Raw genomic sequence first — 13005 nt, 5'->3', positions numbered from 1 at the left:
TGAACTATCTGGCCCTTTAAGTTATCTGCTAATTCACATTTGTGTGATATTTAAGGCCAATGACCTTTGACCTCAGTTGACATGGTGGCGAAATGTTTTGACACCATGCTTCGCAATGTGTACCAAAAATTAGCACTCTAGCCTTATTTGCTCTAAAAATTGAGGTAATAAAACTGTGTCACTGCATCATTTTTCAATATGAATACGATGAGAAAGTAAATTTTTATTTTTTGTGGCCCTTATACAAGGAAGTCTACGGAGAACTGTCTTATACATAGGAGTCTATGGAGAACTGCCTGATAAATGGAAGTCTATGGAGAGTAAAACTAAAGAGTCCTCTAACACGGCCAAATTTAATTCCATTGTGAAACAAATTAATTGACGTGCATCTGTATGGGGTAGGGTAATATCCTTGTGCAAAGTTTGAAAGAAATTGACCATGGCATGTCTGAGATATCTGTGTGAACGGACGGACGCATGACATTACAAGATCTAAAATGAATTAAAGTCTATAGACTAAAATTCATTTGTCAATAATAATAGTGGCCATTACTCATGTACAGGCTTTCTTAAGAAACTTATGATTGAAGCTTTTGTAAGGTATCAATAGTAGAACAAGAAAATGGAGTTGAGACATGTAAGAAAAATACTGAGAAAATAGCAAAAAGTTGGCATTGCTTGGGCTTGAAGACTAATATGCCTTCAAGTCTGCTTCAGGGAGCAGAACAAGAAACTGGTTTATGCTACGTACAGAAAAAAATATACCGCCAAGGGCATGCAGTGTGATGCTCTCATCAACAAAAAAGGTATTATATGAAAGGTATTAGCTGTTCAAAATCCCGATAATCCTCACTAGAAACCAAGTCAAAAGTGCTACAATGTTAGCAGAGATTAGGTAGCTTTTGAATTTTAAATTGTTACAGTTGAATCTGAACACCAAAATACCTGAAACTTGGCTGAGCACTTAGCAATATGCAGCAGAGTTCCCTAAACCAAAGTCTGTTTTACTGCTTCAGAGTTTTAGACAACTCAGCAGGTAGCCCTACTGAGTCAACTGATAAGCGGCTGTTGCTATAAACCATTTACCACTTACACAGTCCAAACACAGTTGAGCATTGAATGATGTATTCTCAAAGTAACCACAAATTATTGTTTTACTCACAGTATTTACTTCCCCCTTCAAAAATTCTTCCATTTACATTTGTAATATTGCCAGTCAAAAATGGTTTGACCAACATAAATAGATCAGTTTACTCAGAGGGCTGCCTACTGAGTTGTATCAGACTTCCCACACCCACACACTAGACTTTGTTTTGGCAAATGTCTTGGTATAAAGCTGAATGCTCTGCCAAGTTGCTAAGTAATTACTAACTTTGGTGTTCAGATAACAAGGGCAAATGCTGCAAGCCGCGAGTTCAGATAGAACACAATCTTTCAACTTGCTGGTGAAATTTTTTGCATCGAAAGCTGAAGCTTTAGAGTAATTTTAAAGTGTATTTTTAAAAATAGCGTCATGGACACTGTTCCCACATTTGTTTTGAACATTTTTTCACGAGTGTTATGAATTAGAAATGTAAGATGCGAATAGCAAACAAGATCTTGAATGAAAATTCATGAAAATTATGTACATTTGCCATTATGTTATTGTGTAACTTTATAATTTATATAAATTTCACTACAATTTTGACAAATCCTACTGAGATCACCCCTAGGTCCACATTACCAAGTTTTAAATGAATTGGACTTGCACTTTCAGAGAAAAAGACTTTTTACCAAAATCAAAAAAAAAACATTTCACCATAATTTCAGGCAATCTGACTGATATCACACCTGGGAACCTCTATACCTAGCTTCAAATGAACTGGACTTGTGGTTTAAGGGAAAACAATTTTTTGACCAAAAGTGGCAAAAAATTGCCTCAAAAAACACAATTATGTAAATTTCACAACAATGTTGACAAATCAGACTGAGATCACCCCTATGAACTGTGATACCACATTTCAAATGAATTGGAATTTGGACTTGCGGTTTCAGAGAAAAAAGGCTTTTTTACCAAAAAACAGGGAAATTGAGCAAAAATTACAATTATACAAATTTCAACAACATTTCCTCTTATCTGACTGACATTATCTTTAGATACCTCCATAGCAAGTTTTAAATGAATAAGACTTTTGGCTTGGGGCCTGAGATGAGCAACTGATAAACAGTGTGACCATACAGTACTGAACATCACACCAGGCCTACATATACACATTTAATTAACCCTACATGGTGTTTTTATACACATAACTGTTAGTTGTTTAATTACATGATGAAACTCCAGTGAGATAGAAATATTATTTATGTGTCGCTGTAGTTGTCACTACTATTTATACACAACAATGACATAAAATTATACCTTTTAACAAACATGTGTTATTCCAAAAAATTTTGATCTAACAAAATCATGCGAGTTTTTGAAAGATATCACTTTACCTTCATTTCATTGTACTCATTAATTAACACAATCAAATTAAACATTTATACATACCTTAATTCTGAACGGAGTATTGGGATGACAAATTGTAATAACCGGATGATAACTACACTGGATTCAGACAAGGAGACATCATCCAATACAGTATCTACACTGTCAACCTGCACAGGAAAGGTTGCGAATAGCCTTCCCGAGAACAAAGCAAAATCAGTGAGAATGTACTGGCCTAAGTGGGTAGCTGTAAATTTCACAACAATTTTGACAAATCAGACTGAGATCACCCCTATGAACTGTGATACCACATTTCAAATGAATTGGAATTTGGACTTGCGGTTTCAGAGAAAAAAGGCTTTTTTACCAAAAAACAGGGAAAATTGAGCAAAAATTACAATTATCCAAATTTCAACAATATTCCTCTTATCTGACTGACATTATCTTTAGATACCTCCATAGCAAGTTTTAAATGAATGGGACTTTTGGCTTGGGGCCTGAGATGAGCAACTGATAAACAGTGTGACCATACAGTACTGAACATCACACCAGGCCTACATATACACATTTAATTAACCCTACATGGTGTTTTTTATACACATAACTGTTAGTTGTTTAATTACATGATGAAACTCCAGTGAGATAGAAATATTATTTATGTGTCGCTGTAGTTGTCACTACTATTTATACACAACAATGACATAAAATTATACCTTTTAACAAACATGTGTTATTCCAAAAAATTTTGATCTAACAAAATCATGTGATTTTTGAAAGATATCACTTTACCTTCATTTCATTGTACTCATTAATTAAACAATCAAATTAAACATTTATACATACCTTAATTCTGAACGGAGTATTGGGATGACAAATTGTAATAACCGGATGATAACTACACTGGATTCAGACAAGGAGACATCATCCAATACAGTATCTACACTGTCAACCTGCACTGGAAAGCTTGCGAATAGCCTTCCCGAGAACAAAGCAAAATCAGTGAGAATGTACTGGCCTAAGTGGGTAGCTGTAAATTTCACAACAATTTGACAAATCAGACTGAGATCACCCCTATGAACTGTGATACCACATTTCAAATGAATTGGAATTTGGACTTGCGGTTTCAGAGAAAAAAGGCTTTTTACCAAAAAACAGGGAAAATTGAGCAAAAATTACAATTATCGAAATTTCACAACATTTCCTCTTATCGGACTGACATTATCTTTAGATACCTATATAGCAAGTTTTAAATGAATGGTACTTTTGGCTTGGGGCCTAAGATGAGCAACTGATAACAGTGTAACTTGCCAATTTATGCATGAACAAATGGCTCTGACTTTTTGCCTGATGAATGGAACAATACCTATCTAAAAAATCAAGTCTCACTTAACCGATAATGTTGATAAAACAAAATAAATCACTGCATGAGTAAAGCAAATACTGTACTACAATCACTCCAACTATCCTGTACTTTGAATGTACAGTCATGGTCTCTTATCTACACTTATTGACATAACTATAGATCTACATGCACACTACAATCACTCCACTATCCCATATTTTGAATGTGCAGTTATGGTCTCTCATCTATACTTATTGAAATAACTATCTACATGCACACTACAATCTATCAAATATCTAATATTTTGAATGTGCAGTCATGGTCTCTCATCTACATATTGATTTAACTATCCACATACACTCTACAATCCATCCAACTATCTGATATTTTGAATGTACAGTCATGGTCCCTCATCTAAACTTATTGACATAACTACATGTATCTACATGCACACGACAATCACTCCACTATCCCATATTTTGAATGTACAGTCATGGTCTCTCATCTACACTTATTGAAAAGTATCTACATGCACACTACAATCAATCTAACTATCCAATATTTTGAATGTACAGTCATGGTCTCTCATCTACACTTATTGACATAACTATCTACATGCACACTACAATCACTCCACCATCCCATATTTTGAATGTGCAGTCATGGTCTCTCAACTACACTTATGAGACATAACTATCTACATACACACTACAATCTAACCAACTATCTAATAGCTATCTAATATTGTGAATGTACAGTCATGGTCCCTCATCTACACTTATTGACATAACTGTCTACATGCACACAACAATCACTCCACTATCCCATATTTTGAATGAACAGTCATGGTCTCTCATCTACACTTATTAAATAACTATCTACATGCACACGACAATCACTCCACTATCCCATATTTTGAATTTACAGCCATGGTCTCTCATCTACACTTATTGACATAACTATCTACATACACACTACAATCTATCCAACTATCTAATATTTTGAAAGTACAGTCATGGTCCCTTATATAAACTTATTGACATAACTGTCTACATCACACAACAATCAGACTATCCCATATTTTGAATGTACAGTCATTGTCTCTCATCTACACTTATTAAATAACTATCTACATGCACACTACAATCATTCCACAATCAGATATTTTGCATGTGCTGATATGGACTCATCTACACTTATTGAAATAACTATCCACATACACGCTACAATCTCTCCACTATCCCATATTTTGAATGTACAGTCATGGTCTCTCATCTACAATTATTGACAAAACTATATACATACAAACTACCGGTACATCACTCCAACGTTCCCATATTTTGTATGTACAGTCATGGTCTCTCATCTACACTTATTGACACAACTATCTACATCTACACAACAATCACTCCACTATCCCATATTTTGAATGTACAGTAATGGTCTCTCAACTACACTTATTGACATAACTATCTACATGCACACAACAATCACTCCACTATCCAATATTTTAAATGTGCAGTCATGGTCTCTCATCTACACTTATTGACATAACTATCTACATGCACACAACAATCACTCCATAATCCAATATTTTGAATGTGCAGTCATGGTCTCTCCATCTACACTTATTGACATAATTATCCACCTACACACGACAATCACTCCAACTATCCCATAGTTTGAATGTGCAGTCATGGTCCCTCATCTACACTTATTGACATAACTATCAACATACTGGCTACAATCTATCCAACTATCTAATATTTTGAATGTACAGTCACGGTCTTCATCTAGTAGATCTACACTTATTGACATGACTATCCACATGCACGTTACAATCTATCCAACTATCTAATATTTTGAATGTACAGTCATGGTCCCTTATCTAAAACTTATTGAAATAACTGTCTACATGCACACAACAATCACTCGGCTATCCCATATTTTGAATGTACAGTCATGGTCTCTCATCTACACTTATTGACATAACTATCTACATGCACACAACAATCACTCCACTATCCAATATTTTGAATGTGCAGTCATGGTCTCTCATCTACACTTATTGACATAACTATCTACATGCACCCAACAATCACTCCATAATCCAATAGTTTGAATGTGCAGTCATGGTCTCTCCATCTACACTTATTGACATAATTATCCACCTACACACGACAATCACTCCAACTATCCCATAGTTAGAATGTGCAGTCATGGTCCCTCATCTACACTTATTGACATAACTATCCACATACTGGCTACAATCTATCCAACTATCGAATATTTGAATGTACAGTCACGGTCTCTCATCTAGTAGATCTACATTTATTGACAGGACTATCCACATGCACGTTACAATCTATCCAACTATCTAATATTTTGAATGTACAGTCATGGTCCCTTATCTAAACTTATTGAAATAACTGTCTACATGCACACAACAATCACTCCACTATCCCATATTTTGAATGTACAGTCATGGTCTCTCATCTACACTTATTGACCTAACTATCTACATGCACACAACAATCACTCCACTATCCCATATTTTGAATGTACAGTCATGGTCTCTCATCTACACTTATTGACATAACTATCTACATGCACACGACAATCACTCCACTATCCCATATTTTAAATGTGCAGTCATGGTCTCTCATCTACACTTGTTGACATAACTATCTACATGCACACGACAATCACTCCACTATCCCATATTTTGAATGTGCAGTCATGGTCTCTCATCTACACTTATTGACATAACTATCTACATGCACACAACAATCACTCCACTATCCAATATTTTGAATGTGCAGTCATGGTCTCTCATCTACACTTATTGACATAACTATCTACATGCACCCAACAATCACTCCATAATCCAATAGTTTGAATGCGCAGTCATGGTCCCTCATCTACACTTATTGACATAACTATCCACATACTGGCTACAATCTATCCAACTATCTAATATTTTGAATGTACAGTCACAGTCTCTCATCTAGTAGATCTACACTTATTGACATGACTATCCACATGCACGTTACAATCTATCCAATTATCTAATATTTTGAATGTACAGTCATGGTCTCTCATCTACAATTATTGACAAAACTATATACATACACACTACCGGTACATCACTCCAACGTTCCCATATTTTGTATGTACAGTCATGGTCTCTCATCTACACTTATTGACACAACTATCTACATCTTCACAACAATCACTCCACTATCCCATATTTTGAATGTTCAGTAATGGTCTCTCAACTACACTTATTGACACAACTATCTTCATGCACTAAACAATCACTTCACTATCCCATATTTTAAATGTACAGTATCTACACTTATTGACATAATATCTACATGCACACAACAATCACTCCACTATCTAATATTTGAATGTACAGTCATGGTCTCTCATCTACACTTATTGACACAACAATCATCCCACTATCCAACTTTTGAATGTGCAGTCATGGTCTCTCATCTACACTTATTGACATAACTATCTTTACGCACACAACAATCACTTCACTATCCCATTTTTAAATGTCAAGTAATGGTCTCTCAACTACACTTATTGACATAACTATCTACATGTACACAACAATCGCTCCATTATCCCATATTTGAATGTACAGTCATGGTCTCTCATCTACACTTATTGACAATAACTATCCACATACTCATGACAATCACCCCAACTATACCATAGTTTGAATGTGCAGTCATGGTCCCTCATCTACACTCATTGACATAACTATCCATATACACGCTACAATCTATCCAACTAACTAATATTTGGAACATACAGTCATGGTCTCTCATCTACACTTATTGACATGACTATCCACATGCACGTTACAATCTATCCAACTATCTCATATTTTGAATGTACAGTCATGGTCCCTTATCTAAACTTATTGACATAACTGTCTACATGTACACAACAATCAATCTAACTATCCAATATTTAGAATGTACAGTCATGGTCTCTCATCTACACTTATTAAATAACTATCTATATGCACACTACAATCACTCCACTATCGGATATTTTGCATGTGCTGATATGGTCTCTCATCTACACTTATTGAAAGAACTATCCACATACACACTACAATCTCTCCACTATCCATATTTTGAATGTACAGTCATGGTCTCTCATCTACACTTATTGACACAACTATCTACATGCACACAACAATCACTCCACTATCCCATATTTTGAATGTACAGTAATTGTCTCTCATCTAAACTTATTGAAATAACTATCTACATGCACACGACAATCTCTCCACTATCCCATATTTTGAATTTACAGTAATGGTCCCTAAACTACATTTATTGACAAAACTACAATCTCTCAAACTATCCAATAATTTGAATGTACAGTAATGGTCTCTCAACTACATTTATTGACATAACTATCTGCATGCACACAACAATCACTCCACTATCCCATTTTTAAATGTACAGTAATGGTCTCTCCATCTACACTTATGAGACATAACTATCAACCTGCACACAACAATCACTCCACTATCCCATATTTTGAATGTACAGTAATGGTCTCTCATCTACACTTATTGACATAACTATCTACATGCACACAACAATCACTCCACTATCCCATATTTGAATGTACAGTCATGGTCTCTCATCTACACTTATTGACATGACTATCCACATGCACACGACAATCACTCCACTATCCCATATTTTGAATATGCAGTCATGGTCTCTCATATATGCACTTATTGACACAACTATCTAAATGAACACTACAATCTCTCCAGCTGTCCTGTATTTTGAATTTGCAGTCATGGTTATAGGATATCAACTCAAGCCTTCACAAATCTGACCATCTGTAAAATGTTTATGTGTGAGTAAAAATGTGTGTATCCACATAGAACAACACACCAGGCCTACACAAATGTAATTTTCTAGATACATGTTTACTGTGTGAATCAAGATGTGTGTCCACATAGGACATCACACCTGGCCAACACAAAAGGAATGTGTACATGTTTACAGTGCGAGTCAAAATGTGTGACCACAAAGGACATCACACCAAGCCTACACACAAATGTAGTTATATCTATATGTTTATAATGTTAGTAAAGGGGTGTCCACATAGGAAGTCACACCACGCTACACAACATCAATTATGGTAACTGTGTAATCAAGATGTGTGTCTACATAGGAAATCACACCTAGCCTACAACATTAACTATTTTTACATGTTTATTAATTGTGTGAGTCAAGATGTGTGTCCACATAGGACATCACACCTGGCCTACACAGCATTATATTAAGTATCTATACATGTTTATTATGTGAGTAAAGATGTGTTTCAACATAGGACGTCACACCTGGCCTACACAATATTATTTATTATCTGTACATGTATACTGTGTTATCAAGATGTGTATCCACATAGGACATCACACCTGGCCTACACAAATCTAATTTAATCTCTACATGTTTAATGTGAGGGTCAAGATGTGTGGCCACACAGGACATCACACTTAACCTTCACAACATTAATTATCTTTCATGTTTATTGTGTAATCAAGATGTGTGTCCACATTGGACATCACACCTGGCCTACACAATATTATTAATTATCTGAACATGTATACTGTGTAATCATGATGTGTATCCACATAGGACATCACACCTGGCCTACGCAAATCTAATTTAATCTCTACATGTTTAATGTGGGGGTCAAAATGTGTGTCCACATAGGACATCACACCAGGCCTACACAAATCTCATTATCTCTATATGCTGTGTAAGTCAAGATGTGTGTGACCATACAGTACTGAACATCACACCAGGCCTACATACATATTCAATTAACCCTAAACCCTACATGGTGTTTTTATACACATAACTGTTAGTTGTTTAATTATATGAGGAAACTCCAGTGAGATAGAAATATTATTTATGTGTCGCTGTAGTTGTCACTACTATTATTCACAACAATGACATAAAATTATACCTTTTAACAAACATGTGTTATTCCAAAAAATTTTGATCTAACTAAATCATGCGAGTTTTTTTAAGATATCACTTTACCTTCATTTCATTGTACTCATTAATTAACACAATCAAATTAAACATTTATACATACCTTAATTCTGAACGGAGTATCGGGATGACAAATTGTAATAACCGGATGATAACTACACTGGATTCAGACAAGGAGACATCATCCAATACAGTGTCTACACTGTCAACCTGCACAGGAAGGTTGCGAATAGCCTTCCCGAGAAAAAAGCAAAATCAGTGAGAAAGTACTGGCCTAAGTGGGTAGCTGAATTAGCGTGGTTGGAAAAACAGAAACTGAATAGACTACAACATACACAGAATTATTCAAATTCACAACACATGTAATTCTATCAGATGTGAGATTGTCCAAATGAAGTTTCTGGTGACTGTAATTATCCCCATCCATATCGGGGAGATATCTCAGGTAAATATACAGCATTCATCACAACAATACTTCTCTATTAAACTTTGTACATTATTGGAGCCCTGGATGATATCATTCTATTCAGATTCTTCCCAAAAGGCTAGTGTGGTGCTTACATTTTGTCAGAGAATCCCAAGGAAACCAACTTATAACTCACATTGTTTCTGTACCCAGAAAACTGCACATTGGTGAACGGTCAGACACAGTGCTATTTTTTTGGCAAAAGAAATGCCTTTCAGCCATGAAAAGATTTACAGCCACAGTAGCTATAACTTTTGGTGATTTTCAGCATTTTTGTTCTGTATACCGGTATTTACTGAACTAGTTTATTGTTAAACGTATAAATCATGTAGAAATGTCCACTATATAGCTTATCAGCACAGCTCATATGTGTATAATGAACATTGTTATTGATAAATAAATTTTAGTCCGGACTAAAATTAAAATGTAAACAGTAACAATGCATTCTACACACATACACTTTGAATTCACAAGCTGAACACTGTGTATTTGTATATCTTTTGTTTGCATTGAGGGTCCGCTTAATACACATTACAGTTAATAGGACCTGTGTCTTTAGTTTTTTTCCTTTGGCATTTGGTCATTGAACTGTCACAAGGTCTTCAGTGTTTTTACCTGCAAGATTATATAATGGTTTAGACCTGTGACATGCTCAATGGAGCCATTTTTCCCATGATTCAATTTTACAGGACGTTTAAGAAGCCCAGCAAAAGCATTCGTTTTTTATGATTTTACGGAAACCCTATGATTCAAAGTTGGTGGAAATGACTGTATTGGGTAACAGCCTCCCCTAGAGGACATTTAAAAAATACCGCCAATAAGACGGTGTCACTCCCATATGATCAGAGTTGTTGTATAATAACTGTGGCACTGGGTCACATAGCCCATGGTGAACTGCATTAAAAATCAGTCAATAGGATTCAGAGATGTTTGCTCAAAAATGGGAGAAAATGACCCAAAAATACAATCACACAAATTTACTTCAATTTGAAACAAAGCATATCTAAACCAAGGAGTTTTGAGTATTTACATTTCTTGATGGATTTCACAGAAATATTCTTCCAAAAATAAACTTCAAGTTAGAAGGAGCCACGTTGGCCCAGGAGGCACCCTCTTTGTCCAATGTAAACATCCCCCTATTTTCTGGCTCATGAATATTAATTAGGCCACACTTGTCGTGCAGCGGAAGCAAAAACGACTCCGATTGTTGTGAGTGTTTATAATTATTGAAGCCAGGTATGTATATTTACATTGATACTTCAAAGAGTTTGTTAACTACATGTACTTTCCCTTGACAAATCTGGCAATATTCGATTCGGCAGGTTGCCAAATGTCACTATTTCTCACTGCTATTGCCGGTTACCAGGCAAGCGCTAACTTCATAGCAACAACCACCTTCCCAAGAAAACCGTTTAAAATTGATAGTTTTATGCCATGATTCAAAATTTTAAAATCATACGATTGTTGTTTGATAATTTCTGATCCTTACAACTATAATTTCAATCACTATTGATAACTTTTGTTGAAATCAAGTCAGGCTGAAATTGCCGTTTTCGCCGTGCAGTCAATGAATATTGCTACCCCATTGACGGCTATGGCAGATTACACATCGATTTCACCAACTGTAGAAAAGATGGTTGTTTTTATAACGCGAGTGCCGAAATTCAAAATTCTGAAACCAACAGTTGTTTTTAAATTCCCAAATGAACTCAAGGACACTAAAATTTCGCCATTAAATAGAGAAATAAAAAAACTTAACCTGAAAGAATTTTCATATCTTGATTACTGTGCTCGCGTCGAAATGGCCACGCGTATATGCGCTTACAGACCTGCATGCATACGCGTGTCGCGTGTGTCCCTTGGGAAATATACTATGTTAATGGCAGCGATTATGGATAATGACATACCGGTATGTGCAGGGACTCTTTTTCCCGGCAAACACCTCGCATTTGATCGATGAACTGTGTGAAACATGCAATTATTTTGAGTTTGAGTTCAGCCTGTCAGTGCGGCGTAGTATCCCTCTTTGCACCAACGGCAATATGAAAAACTTCAGCTCCATTAGTTATTACAGGTTGACGGTCACCTATATAAAGGTTTAAATATAACTGACGATTCAATTATATAGTAGCAACCTTGGTTATTTACAACATAGAGCATAGGGGATTCAATCTCCGATGATGACGATGATGATGATTAAATGTTTAAAAATGAAGATAAATAAACATATATTTGGACTCAGTAAATTTGTTGTTATTGTTGTTGTTATTGTTGTTGTCGTTGTTGATACTATTTGCAGAAAAGAACAAAGTATGCGCTGCAAATTTCAACACAGCCTAACTATACATGTGCGTCGCAAATTCAATACAGCCTAACTATACATGTGCGTTGCAAATTCAATACAGCCTAACTATACATGTGCGTTGCTGCCTAACTATACATGTGCGTTGCTGCCTAACTATACATGTGCGTTGCTGCCTAACTATACATGTGCGTTGCTGCCTAACTATACATGTGCGTTGCAAATTCAATACAGCCTAACATTACCCAAGGGGTGTCACTTCATTGCCACACACTTTTTTTCGATCGCCAAAAATGCACCTAGCATGCATCGAAATCGGTAAAATTCGACGTAGGGTCAAAGCACATTAGTCCTTCTCAATAATACTCCAACATTTTT

At 35.6% G+C, this 13005-nt stretch overlaps 1 long non-coding RNA gene across 1 annotated transcript in view; it reads right to left on the bottom strand.

Annotated features, from left to right (window-relative positions):
- Window positions 1-2510: 2510 nt before the first annotated feature.
- The window catches only part of LOC139115739 (uncharacterized), an 18326-nt gene continuing 7831 nt past the window's right edge, over window positions 2511-13005 (bottom strand). The window contains exons 2-4 of the long non-coding RNA XR_011548176.1: window positions 9963-10093; window positions 3311-3442; window positions 2511-2662 (exon numbers count right to left, since the gene is read on the bottom strand). This is a non-coding gene — a long non-coding RNA (uncharacterized lncRNA). The remainder of the gene's footprint in view (window positions 2663-3310; window positions 3443-9962; window positions 10094-13005) is intronic.

This window comes from Ptychodera flava, chromosome 17, assembly GCF_041260155.1.
Source record: "Ptychodera flava strain L36383 chromosome 17, AS_Pfla_20210202, whole genome shotgun sequence".
Taxonomy (NCBI): Eukaryota; Metazoa; Hemichordata; class Enteropneusta; family Ptychoderidae; genus Ptychodera; species Ptychodera flava.
Note: the sequence above shows the minus strand (reverse complement) of the source record. Positions and strands in the feature narration are given on the sequence as shown.